General features: G+C 45.2%; 1 long non-coding RNA gene across 1 annotated transcript; it reads left to right on the plus strand.

Moving 5' to 3' along the window:
• The first annotated feature begins 6744 nt into the window (after positions 1-6744).
• LOC139788833 (uncharacterized) lies at positions 6745-9575 on the plus strand. The gene is made up of 4 exons (XR_011722952.1): positions 6745-6925; positions 9214-9275; positions 9355-9406; positions 9519-9575. It is a non-coding gene; the product is annotated as an uncharacterized lncRNA (long non-coding RNA).
• The last annotated feature ends 5851 nt before the right edge of the window (positions 9576-15426 follow it).

Consider the following 15426-nt stretch of genomic DNA (forward strand, 5'->3'; position numbering starts at 1 on the left):
GACACGTAGGACCAATCGTAACCCTGTTATGTGAGGTAACAAGGGAAAAGTGTGAGTTTGCAGAAGTGAACAGCAGGATGATTTGGAATTAGTAGAAGAGGCTTTACAAAAGGTTTTGGATTTATGATCCTCACGAATAAGAAGAGATCTCGAACAAATCTGTAAACGGGTTACACAGAACTTGGAGCCCAGGGGAGAAAATTACCAGAAGCAGAAAACAACTCCACTTTGAGAGTTATTAGTGTTATAAATGACTAGGACTCAATATTCTGTTAATAGTTTAATTAATAAAATTGCAATAAGCAGAACAGCGCTGGGTGCGTGGGGAGTCTCTGCTTTACTCGCACACATGCTGTAAAGATTAATCTTTTGTCTTACATTCCATACCTTAATATTCATAACTATTCTAATACATATTCATGACTGTTCTAGGAACAGGCTGGATTATGTTTATTAGTTCTTGGAAGAGGCGGCCTTCAAAGGCGCATGCCCACTTTATCTCTGAGGGTCTTTTTGACCCCCATCTGGTGGTCGTTGGATGAAGTCAGTGTCTGCCTCAGTTTCCCCTCTCATTACCCTTCGATTCCGCACATGAGCTCCTTCTCTCTTTCCTGTGCAACTCTCTGCAGTCAGCAGTAAAACCACCTTAAATTGCAACGCTATGTGGTGAGCAGCCAAATCAGCTTAGATTAGCACAACAGGATGTACATTGTAGTGTTTTCAGGGTACAGAAACTGTGGATGTCTTGTTTCTTGTTCCCTTAAGCTTTGTAGTTACACAAAGAACAGTTATATTTCATTTTAACGAATTCCTACGTTTGCATATTTCACAATGGTGAAGACATATATTATTAGTACTCTCAAAGTTGGGTTAGCAAACACTTTATAATTATTTAACATGAATTCACAAATTCACAATTCACAAATGTATTTTTGCAATACATATTGCAAAAACTGAGCTCACTATAGGCTACCTATTCAATGTCAACCCCACCTCTTGCAGTTTCAAAATTGATACATGTTCCTGCTCTTGCTGACCATATCTTCTTTCTTGCAACATAAACTGCTGAAGTTAGCACACATCAGCACTTTTGTCAACGGTCTATTGTTAACAGTCTTTCTGACAGTCAGCACTTCTTCAGTCTTGCTCACGGCCTAGTTCAAACCAAGATCCAAGACCTTGTGCAGGTATTATCCAATCTTCCACATTTCCCCCGTTTTCTTTAAGAGCAACATAAGCATGTATTCCTAAGCGATTAACAACATTTTCTATCATGCGTTGAATACATTGTAGCAAACATGGCAATAATAAAAGAAGAATCAACAATACAATGCCAACATAGCAAAGTGTCCTAAGCAATGATGACAACCACCCTGTAATACCGAATCCTGATAACCAGCTTGTAAAAGCATCTCCAAACATACTTGTTTGCTGTTGAATTAAGCCAGTATGTTCTTTTAGATAGGAAAGAGATGCATGAATACTTTCACTATGATTGGACAAACTCATACAACACATTCCTGCTAAATCTTGACATCCATGACCCTGTGCTAACAATAAAAAATCTTTGGCAGCACGATTTTGCAAAACAGCATGACGTAAGCTAGTTTGATCCTGTAATAATTCACCTAAGATTTTTGTAGTAACGTCAGCTTGCTTTTCCAGAATGCTAAGCTAGTTAATTCCCGTAAAGCATTGATCTAAATACAATTGCTCTGGTGCCTCAATACGTTCAAGTGCTCGATCAAAAGACGTAGCTCCTGCAAAATATGTAAATGTACGGATAGGGTTTAAATTATCAAATAATATAGCACAATCATTACATATCCAATAACTCAAGTTGTGACGTTGGACCTTGCAGACTTCTTGACACATGCCACAATAAAAACGAATTTTTGCAAAACAATAAACACTATCACAATATGGACAAGGTGAATTTTGTGGACCATTAGTAATTAAATCCTTTAATACTTCATAGATTCGATGGAATTTAATAGAAGTCAAAGGATCAGACCGATAAAATGTTGGTATCTGGGAAAGTAATTCTTTTGGTAACTGATCAATCTTGGGTTGAAATATGAGCTGTACTTTGTGGAGCACTCGAGGACTGTCGTCTTCAAACCATAACAATAATCTACGTCGATGTTCATTCTGTTGTTCTTCATTCATCTTGTTTAGATGACTCAACTATTGGTCGAATCCACCTGCTAGGAATCCAACGTGGACCATCACCTGTGGATACACAAAAATAACCTCTCCCTATAAATAACACATCCACTGGTCCTTTCCACTCTCCTGTTTGTGGATCCCTGTATAAGACTCTCATGTTAACAGATCGAACAGAGGTACCATTTTGATGTTTCATGATTGGTGGAATAGTTTCGTTACCAAAAATACATAAATGGTTTAAAACAAACAACACCATATTTAGTCGTTCGACAGGAGTTCCCTCTTTATGTTTATGTTGATCTGTTATTTCCTTGCCCTTAGATCATGCAACAGTTAATTTTTCATGTTATCTTAATCAATTGTTTTTGGTTGTGAATTGACTCTGAATGATCAGGTAAATTCATGCAAATACGCTCCATCAAAGTCTTCACAAACATAACCTAAAAGCTAATAATAAAAAGTCAGTGGCAGCACGATACTATAAAACTGCATGTCTGACACTATCAACATCTTTCAGCATCTGTGTTAAAATACCAGAAGTTAAGTTCATCTACTTAGCAGTGCAACAGAATAGCACAATCAACAATCAACACATAAACAAGGGATCCCATAATCAACATATAAACGATCACATGAATTACAACATTAACAAGAACCTATTATCAATACTATATGAAAAGCACATTTCACACTGCAGTGGAAGGACTTAAATACCTTTTTATTATGAGGAAGGTCTGGTGTCCACTGGTGCATAGAACCAAGAGGGTAGAGGAGGCTTATCCGACAAAAATTGGTTGGGGGGCCCCAAAAGCGTCCCCAGACCCCTCCCGGGTCACGGCACAGTGGAGTCCTGGTTTCCTTCATGGTTGCCAAATTGAGGCCCAAAAAGGCCTAATAAAATTGTTTAGAGACAGAGTTCCAAGCCTTTAAACAACAAAGGCACACTTTTTTTTTTTTTTTTTTTTCTGCTGTGGTGTCTGCAGCAGGGCTCATTTTCTGAGCAATAGCAGTGTCTGTGGGAGTAGAAACAGCAGCTGCAGCTGTAGTAGACACACTGGCGATGTTCACCGGCCATATCTGAGTTGTGCCCTTGTGTGAGGGGGGGCGAGAAACGGCTGCGGAGGCAGGAGTGGGGGTGCTCTCTGTACCAGGAGCAGCTCTCACTCTCCGCAGCAACTCTCGGCCTCTGAAAAGGCATACTCATTCTCATAAAATCTGGTGAATTTAGCCTAAAGTTAAATGAAGTGGTACAATCTTCCAAACCAAAACCCAAGTGTAATTACCAAGTTTTTTGTTTGTTTGTTTTTTGTCTCTGTGTGAAACACCAGTGGACCGTGCACCACAATATAAATCAATATTGAGAACCATATAAAACTGCAATAATGCAATAAAAATCATTGCAATATGGTTCTTAAGCAGCTTTATCTGCTTCTAGCATTTGCTCAGAAGCTTCTAACAATTGGGCTGCTGTAGCACTTTTTGGGAGTAGTCCTAATTGCTGACATATAAGAAAATTTGTTTTCATCTCTTCTGTCAAATCGGGATGTGATATTACCACTGAATATAAGTGATCCACAAATTTTTGATATCGCTCTGCTCCCCCCTGCTTAATATTTTTAAAGAGAGGGTTGCTTGTGCAGGATCATGCACAGTTTACAAAGCTTTAGTTTGAAACCATGCCTGCAAATCTGCACATACAAAAGGACAAGCACCAAGTAACATTTGTGCCTGCACTCCGTATAATGCATCAGTGTGCCGTCTAGGAATCACAGCTTCATTTTCACACAGCATTTGCCATTTATGATGAAATTGCAATTGTTGATTCCACCTTCCCCCCCCACTATCCCCTCCACCACCCTCCCCTCCCCATGTTGGATCTAGAAGAGGTGGAGCAGTGGGTGTTAAAGGGTTAAGGGAAGTAGGAGCAGGGATAGGGAACAGATCAGGGGATAAAAATTGGATTAGTGCCCCTGGGTTGTTCAGGGTATTCCCTGGAGCAAAAAACTAGGGTTTTTTCAGGGATATACTCATCCTTGGTCTCCTGTTCTTTCAGTTTCTTCAGCAGTTCCCTGAGTTGCTTGTCTCCGAGTCCCAGTTCTTTCCTTGGTTGTTGCTCTATAGCAGGTACTGATGGTGTTGACAGGTGAAGCAGAGGATTAATTGATGGCAACTGTGGTCAAGAAGATAAATCAGGCATTGGAGGTCGAGAGGAAGGCAGCGGTGGCAGAGTGTTTGGAAGCCGTGGCAGGTGGACAGGAGGAGGGGATCTGCATTCCAAGGTTCCTCGCCTGTGTTCTCCAGCTTCTCTCCCTCTGGGTCCTCCGACGATTCTGGTGGTGTTTTCGGTCGCTTTTCGTTTTGCTTCTCAGTCCCATTTTTTGCTTTTCATCTGACCCTCCAGGGTCAAATGACACAGTTGGCTGAGCTTGAGTCAGTATAGTCCCTTCAGGTGCTGATGGGGGTATTTTAGGTGTCTCAAATAACTGTTTAGAGGTCAAGTCCATATTTTGAGCATTCATTGATACTGGTAGATTAGGTGTTAGGGCAGCAAACCGTAGCCGGGCACCAGCTACACAGACCACCGGGGCAGCAGTCTCCTTTTTCCAATCTAACTTTGTTCCCCGCTTTTCTAAAAAGCATTTAAAAACATCATACGTCGTCTGCCTTTCCATAATAAAAGCATTAATACCTGTGCGCACAGCCACTCCGAGCAGTAACGGCTTACGACGTCTTCGGCTCACAGACTCCTCTCAGATGCTGTCTCTCTGCGGATCAGCAAACAGGTAGTCTCTGGTACTGCTATCCCGGGCCGGACTTCTTGCCAGTTTCCAAAACGCCACTCGCTGCATAAATCCAAGACCTTCTCTGTGAAGAAAAGTGTTGTCTCAATAAAGTTGAGAAGTCCTCTCCGTCGGAGTTGAAAGTTGCTCCGTCGGGTCCCAGGTCCTCTCCGGTGGGCCTCTCCGTCGGGTCCCTGTTCGGGCGCCACTTGTCGCAAGAAGGGGATTGACACACGATCAATGTGATCAGTCAAGTCCAATTTTATTAGAGCAACAGACTATTATTTATACTTGTTAGATTAATATATGCACACTTGTCATTATCCCATTAGTTGTTAACTTAATTAGCTAATACATATTGCAAAAACTGAGCTCACTATAGGCTACCTATTCAATGTCAACCCCACCTCTTGCAGTTTCAAAATTGATACATGTTCCTGCTCTTGCTGACCATATCTTCTTTCTTGCAACATAAACTGCTGAAGTTAGCACACATCAGCACTTTTGTCAACGGTCTATTGTTAACAGTCTTTCTGACAGTCAGCACTTCTTCAGTCTTGCTCATGGCCTAGTCTTGCTCTCAGTCTTGCTCACAGCCTAGTTCAAACCAAGATCCAAGACCTTGTGCAGGTATTATCCAATCTTCCACACTTTATAATTATTTAACATGAATTCACAAACACATCTATTACATTAGCACGTTTTTGGGCTGCGCTAGAACTAGAACAACTCACAGTAGGACATAAAGCGGCTCTGTCTGCCATAATTCCTATCATGCAATGGGTCAAATATATTCAAGATGGAGCCAAAGTGGGAGGCTATGGTGTGGCTGCCTTCCACTAGCAGCTAGCCACTGCCCCCCATGAGTAATCAAGAACTAAAGCCTGATTTTGCACTCAAAAATAAATCTCTAATGAGGGTTGGAAAAAACTTGGATCTATTAACTCATCCTCAGACAGAGGACATTTGGTTTACTGGGAGATCAGCTAAATATGTAGGAGGAAAAAGGCTTGTGAAAGCAGTAGCTTACCCTCCCCATTCTGAGAAATTTTTTTTAAGCCATGAGAGAGTGCAAAAGCAGCCAATATACTGAATTGTCCAGGCAGATATTTTAGGTAACCACCAGTAACATGTCTAGGGGAGATAGTTTAGGCAGCCCTACAATCTGTAACTTGAGCCCCAGCCAGGCCCCGGTTCCGGTCGTTAGGGGGCATAAAACCAGACATTTTCACGTTAAGAAAAGCGCAAGTCCTTTGGACTAGCAGCAACAGGATATTTGAAAAACTGGACCCTTTCTGGCGTCCTCACCTACAAGAGGACGCACCGTGTAGGATTTCCCAACTGCTGGGAAGGGTTCTCCGCGTCCTCATAACAACCAGGGCTCCCCAGCAACCGCAGATCCAGGCAAAGTTGAATCATTACGGCAATCGGCGACGCGTCTTTCTTACTCGTTATCGCTGCGTCTGTATAGTAACAATTAGATGAGTTGCTGTGTTTTGCTTTGACTTTGCTATTGCACTTCAGTTTTGTTGTTTGTTTCTGCACTTGTTCTCTTATAATTTAATACATAAGTAAATATAAACTAACTTCTTTATTTGGGTGCCTGTGTCTTTTGTGCTGACCCCAACCATCTGGCAAAGTATCATATTAAGTAGCAGACCTATATAGACCTCAGGACAGTCTCAACTGTCCTTGAAATCTAGTGAAACCGATGCCACGTGAAACAGCAAGGACAGACTAATAGAAAAGCAGTGCAGCAAGCCCCTCGCCCATTGAGAGCCAGATAAGTCCACAGGACATGGAGACGGCAAAATGAAAGATGAATTTCAGGAATTAGAGTTCCATATGGAGACCAGGAAGCAAATGGATCAATTTATTTGGGGATGGCAGCAAACCATCAGAACTTCAGGTTCAGATGAAACAGCCAGTGAAATCAAAGGCACATGCAGAAGAGCCAAGAGACCAATCACCCTGGGGTAAGATGCATTTTAAAGAAACCCTTTATACAACGGGGCGGGTGCACATCATGCCGACAGGTCACGAGGTATTAAAAGGCAGAGATAAAATACACCAACTCTGGGGCAGAGGGAGAGTATGAACTCCACTTTACTGCCAGGGGCAAAGACCACGTCCAGCCACACCCAGGGTCCTCTCCGAGGAAGCATTCAGAAAGAGATGGGGGTCCAGTCTCCCCCTCAAGACTCTGCCAGAGTGTCTTCCCGGACTCTTCTTCAACATTGTTGCCCATCAGAGCCCTCTCATTCAGGGCACCGCTCCTTACGAGACCATCCTCACTCCGCCCCACACCCTTTGATCTCTGTGGTGCTCTTTTTAGCTCTCTTACTGAGACAGAATCCTTCTTCAGGCTCTCTTTGCACCCCAGAACTCTTCCTTCATTTGTTGTGATCTTGGACATCTGTTCAGTCACTCAGCCCCCGAGGACATCTGTACATCAACTGAACACATAGAGTTTTTCCTCGTGTCCCAGAGCCGCCTTTTACCTCTCTCACAGCACCCTTCTCTCACCACCACACCTCCGGAGGCCAAACTCACGCCCCCCTGTCGGCGTCCCACAGCCACCTTCCGGCTCTGTTGCGCATTTTACACCTTTATCGCTCCACAAGAACCTCTTCTGACACCATCTGTCATTTGGTTCCCAACATCCCAGGGACACCTGTACTCTATTAAAAACCCCTCCAGACTGCTGCTTGTGCCCCTCAGCTTTCTTCAGTGTCTTCGATCCAAAAATGACCCCTCTAACAGAACACTGCCTTCCACTTTTAGCTTTGTTGCAGAGCTCTCACCCCTCTGAGTCATTCAGGAGACTTTGTGAGTCCATATCTGTGACCCACCCCACTTGTTCTTTCCTCTCTTCTGTCTAATCCAAGCCTCCCATGACCTTTACTCTGTTAAGGTTCCCTTTGGGTTGAATTCTTACCTGGTCATGTCGCTGAAGTAACAAGGAGAGAGAAAAAACCCAAAATTCCTCAGCCGGCATCATGGAGTTTCTCCGCTTGTTCTGTAAACTGAAGAAAGAGGAGAAAACTGAATTGCTTCTCCTCTGGCTGCTTTTATACCTTGTGGTAATTGCCACCTCCCCTTTCCCAGGGGATTGTGGGAAAAGCTGTGGGTGGTGCCTGGGGTATATAAGCCACAGCCTTTGGCTAGGGGCTTCAGTCAGCTCCTGGGCTTCTCTGAGGTCAGAGCTCTCCTACTCCTGGAGTTGACTGCAGCTGTTGAGCTGTCTGGGCTGTTTGAGAAGACTCTTTAAGGTAAGGACTTTAGAACCACCAAAAGTTAGAGCTCTTTATAGCAAGAATATGGTTGTATGCAAATTTTTTTTTCTATTTGTTTATTTTTTTTTTTTTTTTTTTTTTTTATGCAGTTGTTGAAGAGGAACCTTAAAACTGCAGGAACATGCTAGTCAGAAAACGTGGTTTCGTTGCGGGACATAAATTTAGACCCACAGCCCTCTGAAAGCTAAGTACAGGAACTTGGTTGCAGAGGGGCTGAGGCTTGGAGTTGCAGGAGGGATTTTGAAGATGGCATCTGGGCAAGGGCTGTCTACAATCAGCCCTCTTTGAGTGGGTGAATAGAGCATGTTAGTTTCCAGCACAATGCTAGGGTGGGCAGGGCAGCTCCAGCCTTGGTGTCTGGAGTTGTGTGTTTTGTGTTGTCTGTCTTTGTCTCAGAGCTTCCTCAGGCCTCGACGGTCTTCTGTGTGTCCTCACAGAGCAAGTCTCGCATCTTGGGCATCCTCCCTGCAAAGCCTTTCCTGATCAGCACGATACTGATCAGCAGCGTGTTATTCTGCACGATGAGTTTAAATTGCAGATTAGTCTCTGACTTGGAAGTTTCTTGATGGTTGTCTTCTGCAATGTCATTCTCAATTGCATTGTCATCTGATCTCTATCCATCCAGTTTCCCTGAGGGGGACTCATTCCCCGCATCCTTGCGTCCTCGGGTCTTGAAGGTGGTTTCTCGGGCATCCGTCGCTTCATTCCCTCGCTTTGCAGGCGCATCACTGTAGGTCTTATTGCCCAAAAGTCTTGGATTCTAGAGTCCCTCTTCTTGCTGCGAGTTTTATCTTGAGGTCGAGTCTTGTGACTCACATGGCTGTGTCTCGGGTCAGTCTGTGCCTGTGAGTGTTTGGCTTGGAGCTGCCCTGCCTGCCGTGTAGGATCAGGGGCCACGGGAAGCACCACAACCTGACAGACTCGGTGTTGAGCGGCGGTGCGGTAACTTGCGTAATCCTGTTTTTCAGATCCCACAAGTCAAGGATGAGCAAGAAATGGATGGAGGAGGAGACAAGGGAACCAGCTGAAGGTTAGTCAGGGTGTGCAGATGGTGGGAAGCTGCCTCCCTTGGCTACCTGACCACATTATGGTTTGTTGTCATTTTGAAGGCAGAAACGGCGAGCGAAGCGGGATACGGGTACCGGAGGTGGCTGTGGCAAGGTGAGCAATGGCCAGTGGGCTGGAGGAGCAGTTATTCTCAGGTGTTGTATTATTGGTTGGTCATGAGCATCCCTTGTTGTTTTGTGGTTTGTTTTTTGTTTTTTTTCTTCAGGTGCCCTCCTAACCTCATCGTGGCACCCCAAAGAGATGGCAGGCAGATGGGCAAAGGTAATGGAGCAGGAGATGGATGTCACAGTGGCCTGGGTGTTGTTGGAGGCAATATCTCAGTGTGTGCCTTTTGCCTTGACTTTTGCAGGTGTCACACACGGTGCCGGAGTGACAAAGCCATGTCTTGAGGAACAGTTGGAGAAGGTGAGATGGCTGTGTGCAGAGTCGTTCACGTGTTTTACATCAACTCAGTTAAATGTTTCCTCTTTTTTTGCAGGCGGTGTGCCTCCTACCTTTGAGAACAGATGACCCTTAAAAGTGAGGTGGTAGAGGGGTGGTTCATGGAGCTTGTGATGATCGATCAGCAGAACAGTAACTCTTTCTCTTGTTCTTTTAGGTGCCCAAAGCAGTGGTGGAGACAGGATTGAACTTTGGATCAAGAAGGGGAGAAGAATGCTGTGGGACTCTTCTGAGGCCTCTTTTTTGTAGTGTGTTTGGAGATGGCTGAAGCGGTCCTAACTGGTGACATGGATTCTGATTTTTTTCCTTTTTTTTTTTTTTTTTTTCTTTTTCTGATTGCAGATGGTGAACAGGAATGTGTGTACTGAAGGAACATGCCTGTCATGGAGTGGTGTTTGCTGCTGGACATAGATTCAGAACCCCAGCTCTCGGAAAGATAAGTTGAGGGACTGAATTGTTGGGGGGTTGAGGTTGGGAGTTGCCGGAGGGATTTTGAAGTTTGCTTTCTGGGAGAGGGCTGTCTGGGAGTAGCCCCCTTTGCGTGGCTAAGCTGAGCAAGTTAGTTTCCAGCATGATGCTAGTGTGGGCAGGGCAGCTCCAGCCTTGGTGTCTGGGGTTGTGCGTTTTGTGTTGTCCGTCTTTGTCTCAGAGCTTCCTCAGGCCTTGGTGGTCTTCTGTGTGTCCTCACAGAGCAAGTCTCGCATCTTGGGCATCATCCCTGGAAAACATTTCCTGGTCAGCACGGTGCTGGTCAGCAGCATCTCTTTCTTGTGTAACAGATGTAAACCATAGATTGGTCTTTCATCTTGGAAGTTTCTTGATGGTCATCTTCTGAAACATCATTGCCACCTGCATCAACATCTCTGGTCTTAGATTTTCCCAGAGTGGGAATCGATCGACACGTCCTTGTGTCCTCAGGTCTTGAAGTCTGTTTTTTGGCATCCATCGCTTCATCTCTTAGCTTCGCAGTCACATCGCTGTAGGTCTTCTTGCCAAGCAGTCTTGGATGCCGGAGAGATGCCTCTTGCTTGGTGGTCTCTTGACATAGTCTCATGGTTTGCAGGGTTGTGTCTTGAGTTTGCGTGTTTGGTTTGGAGCTGCCCTGCCTGGAGTTGTAGGGTCAGGGTTTGTTGGAAGAGCCCTAAGGGAATATTCAGCTGTTGAGCAGCATTTCAGTGACTTGCATAATACTGTTTTTCAGATGCCGTGTGACAAAGACGAGCAGAAAAAGGCTGGAGGAGGCGAGAAAGATGCCACCTGAAGGTTAGTCAGTGTTTGGTGTTGGTGGGGAGGTGCTTTCAATATTTATTAAAATCCCTGAGATTAGTTTGATTTATTTCTTACAGATGCAGAAGTCCAGGACATGGAACAAAAAGCAAAGCAGGTGGGTAGCTGAATGTCATAGCAAGGCTTGGTAAAGTCTGTCACAGGGCAGGTGGATGTAGTTGGTCTGAGTAGCATTAATGGATTTTTTTTTTTTTTTTTTTTTTAGGTTGCAAAGCTGTGTAGAGCAGGCAGTTCATCTCAATGGGACACGACATTTGGAAGGTGAGCACTGTGAAATTGCCTGCTGGAAGTGTTAAATGTTATGAGTAGTATTGAAGTAAAAAACATCTACCTGTGTATTTTTTCAGGTGGTGCCTCGGTATCCAGTTCAGACTAACATGCCTGAGGGGCATCTGGCGAAGGATTAAGGTAAAGGAGATTGGGCAATTCTCTGGGAGGGTTTTGTTAGAAGCAGCAGTATATTACAAATTGCCTTGCTCTTTTCAGGTGCCCTGTAGAGCCATTGAGGTGCCAGGAAGTACACCCATCAACTGCTTAAGAAGGTGAGATGCTAGTAAGCTCTTCCAGTAAGATCAAAGTCCTTGACCACTCGCTAAAGCATTTGTCTTTTTTTTTTTTTTTTTTTTTTGCAGATGCTGTCCTGGCCATTGTTGGACTTGGCTGAGCATTTGAGGTGAGGTGGAGTGGTGGGAATGACGAGGATCATTTTACGGAGCAGAACAGTAATTTTGTCTCTTGGTCTTCTAGGTGACAGAAGGACGGTGTCTTCGAGGAGCGTCGTCTGAGGAGGGCGTGCTGTGGGAGAGTCGGTGCCGGTAGACAAGACGCCCTAGGATTCTGCACGGTTTATGGAGAACCGTCTTCGGGGAGACCATTCGAACCTGCGCCTTTTCACCTAGCAAACTGTGTTTCCACGGCAGCGCTATGTTGTATTTCATCTGTGCCTCCTTCAGGGTTTCAGTCTCAAAGCCCATCAGGTAACAAATGTGTTGTTCTGGTGTTTGGTTTTGTAGGGCTCTGTATCTGCTGTTTGGCAGTATACTGACTTTGTACTGTAGGTTTCCAGATATACATCGTATGCGTGATTAGTTCTCAGTGCCTTGCAAAGTTTTGTAATTGAATTGCCATGGCTTTGTGGCCACGTGCCACAAAGGTACTAGGTTCTGTGTCTTCAGTCCCTCCTTGTATTTCTGTATTAGAACATTTACTGCATTGTACAGTGTGGCTCATGTTGGTGTCGCGCCGTACTTGACCGGGTGTCGCGCCGTACTTGACCGGGTGTTGCGCCGTACTTGACCGGGTGTCTGAGTTGTTACTCTATTTTTTTTACTCAAGTGCACCAAAATAGGCTGTATTACTGTCTGTGGTTCCATTGGTGTTTTCCATGTGCTGTTTTGCTGTCCGCGGGTGGTGCCGTCCGCGGGTGGTGCCGTCCGCGGGTGGTGCCGTCCGCGGGTGGTGCCGTCCGCGGGTGGTGCCGTCCGCGGGTGGTGCCGTCCGCGGGTGGTGCCGTCCGCGGGTGGTGCCGTCCGCGGGGTTTTCCGTCTGTGGCTTTTTCCGTCTGTGGGTCGTGCCGTCTGTGGGTCGTGCCGTCTGTGGGTCGTGCCGTCTGTGGGTCGTGCCGTCTGTGGGTCGTGCCGTCTGTGGGTCGTGCCGTCTGTGGGTCGTGCCGTCTGTGGGTCTTGCCGTCTGTGGGTTTTGTCGTCTGTGGGTTTTGCCGTCCTTGGGGTTTCTCGTCTGTGGGTTTTTTCGTCTGTGGGTTTTTTCGTCTGTGGGTTTTTCCCGTCTGTGGGTTTTTCCCGTCTGTGGGTTTTTCCCGTCTGTGGGTTTTTCCCGTCTGTGGATTTTTTCCGTCTGTGGGTTTTTCCGTCTGTGGGTTTTTCCGTCTGTGGGTTTTTCCGTCTGTGGGTTTTTCCGTCTGTGGATCTTTCCGTCTGTGGATCTTTCCGTCTGTGGATCTTTCCGTCTGTGGGTTTTGCCGTCTGTGGGTTTTGCCGTCTGTGGGTTTTGCCGTCTGTGGGTTTTGCCGTCTGTGGGTTTTGCCGTCTGTGGGTTTTGCCGTCTGTGGGTTTTGCCGTCTGTGGGTTTTGCCGTCTGTGGGTTTTGCCGTCTGTGGGTTTTGCCGTCTGTGGGTTTTTTCGTCTGTGGATCTTTCCTCTGTGAATTTTTCCTTTGTGGATTTTTTCCGTCTGTGGATTTTTTCCGTCTGTGGCTTTTTCCGTCTGTGGCTTTTTCCGTCTGTGGCTTTTTCCGTCTGTGGGTTTTTCCGTCTGTGGGTTTTTCCGTCTGTGGGTTTTTCCGTCTGTGGGTTTTTCCGTCTGTGGGTTTTTCCGTCTGTGGGTTTTTCCGTCTGTGGGTTTTTCCGTCTGTGGGTTTTTCCGTCTGTGGATTTTTCCGTCTGTGGATTTTCTCGTCTGTGGATTTTCTCGTCTGTGGATTTTCTCGTCTGTGGATTTTACTGTATGTGGTTTTTTCCGTCTGTGGTTTTTTCCGTCTGTGGTTTTTTCCGTCTGTGGTTTTTTCCGTCTGTGGTTTTTTCCGTCTGTGGTTTTTTCCGTCTGTGGTTTTTTCCGTCTGTGGATTTTTCCGTCTGTGGATTTTTCCGTCTGTGGATTTTCCGTTTGTGGAGTTTTCCGTCTGTGGATTTTGCCGTCTGTAGGTTTTGCCGTCTGTGGATTTTTTCCGTCTGTGGATTTTTTCCGTCTGTGGATTTTTCTGTCTGTGGATTTTTTCCGTACGTGGATTTTTCCGTCTGTGGATTTTTCCGTCTGTGGATTTTTCCGTCTGTGGATTTTTTCCGTATGTGGATTTTTTCGTCTGTGGATTTTTCCGTCTGTGGGTTTTTCCGTCTGTGGGTTTTTCCGTCTGTGGGTTTTTCCGTCTGTGGGTTTTTCCGTCTGTGGGTTGTGCCGTCTGTGGGTTGTGCCGTCTGTGGGTTGTGCCGTCTGTGGGTTGTGCCGTCTGTGGATTTTTTCCGTCTGTGGAATTTGCCGTCTATGGGTTTTACCGTCTGTGGATTTTCCGTCTGTGAATTTTCCGTCTGTGGATTTTTTCCGTCTGTGGATTTTTTCCGTCTGTGGATTTTGCCGTCTGTGGATTTTGCCGTCTGTGGATTTTTTCCCTCTGTGGATTTTGCCGTCTGTGGATTTTTTACGTCTGTGGATTTTTTCGTCTGTAGGTTTTTCCGTCTGTGGATTTTTTCCGTCTGTGGATTTTTCCGTCTGTGGATTTTTCCGTCTGTGGATTTTTACCGTCTGTGGATTTTCCGTCTGTGGATTTTTTCCGTCTGTGGATTTTTCCGTCTGTGGATTTTTCCGTCTGTGGATTTTTCCGTCTGTGGACTTTTCCGTCTGTGGATTTTCTCGTCTGTGGATTTTTCCGTCTGTGGATTTTCTCGTCTGTGGATTTTCTCGTCTGTGGATTTTCTCGTCTGTGGATTTTCTCGTCTGTGGATTTTCTCGTCTGTGGATTTTCTCGTCTGTGGATTTTCTCGTCTGTGGATTTTCTCGTCTGTGGATTTTCTCGTCTGTGGATTTTACTGTATGTGGTTTTTTCCGTCTGGTTTTTTCCGTCTGTGGTTTTTTCCGTCTGTGGTTTTTTCCGTCTGTGGTTTTTTCCGTCTGTGGTTTTTTCCGTCTGTGGTTTTTTCCGTCTGTGGTTTTTTCCGTCTGTGGATTTTTCCGTCTGTGGATTTTTCCGTCTGTGGATTTTTCCGTCTGTGGTTTTTTCCGTCTGTGCATTTTTTCGTCTGTGGATTTTTCGTCTGTGGATTTTCTCGTTTTTTGATTTTTCCGTCTGTGGGTTTTTCCGTCTGTGGGTTTTTCCGTCTGTGGATTTTACCGTCTGTGGATTTTACCGTCTGTGGATTTTTTCGTCTGTGGATTTTTCCGTCTGTGGATTTTTTCCGTCTGTGGATTTTTCCGTCTGTGGATTTTTTCCGTCTGTCGACTTTTTCGTCTGTGGATTTTTTCCGTCTGTGGATTTTTTCTGTTTGTGGATTTTACCGTCTGTGGATTTTTCCGTCTGTGGATTTTCGCGTCTGTGGATTTTTTCGTCTGTGGATTTTTTCGTCTGTGGATTTTTTCCGTCTGTGGATTTTTCCGTCTGTGGATTTTTTCCGTCTGTCGACTTTTTCGTCTGTGGATTTTTTCCGTCTGTGGATTTTTCCGTCTGTGGATTTTTCCGTCTGTGGATTTTTCCGTCTGTGGATTTTTCCGTCTGTGGATTTTTCCGTCTGTGGATTTTTTCGTCTGTGGATTTTTTCGTCTGTGGAATTTTCGTCTGTGGATTATTGCGTCTGTGGATTTTTTAGTCTGTGGATTTTTTAGTCTGTGGATTTTTTCGTCTGTGGATTTTTCCGTCTGTGGATTTTTCCGTCTGTGGAT

The sequence above is a fragment of the Heliangelus exortis genome, chromosome 30, assembly GCF_036169615.1.
Source record: "Heliangelus exortis chromosome 30, bHelExo1.hap1, whole genome shotgun sequence".
NCBI classification, from domain to species: Eukaryota; Metazoa; Chordata; class Aves; order Apodiformes; family Trochilidae; genus Heliangelus; species Heliangelus exortis.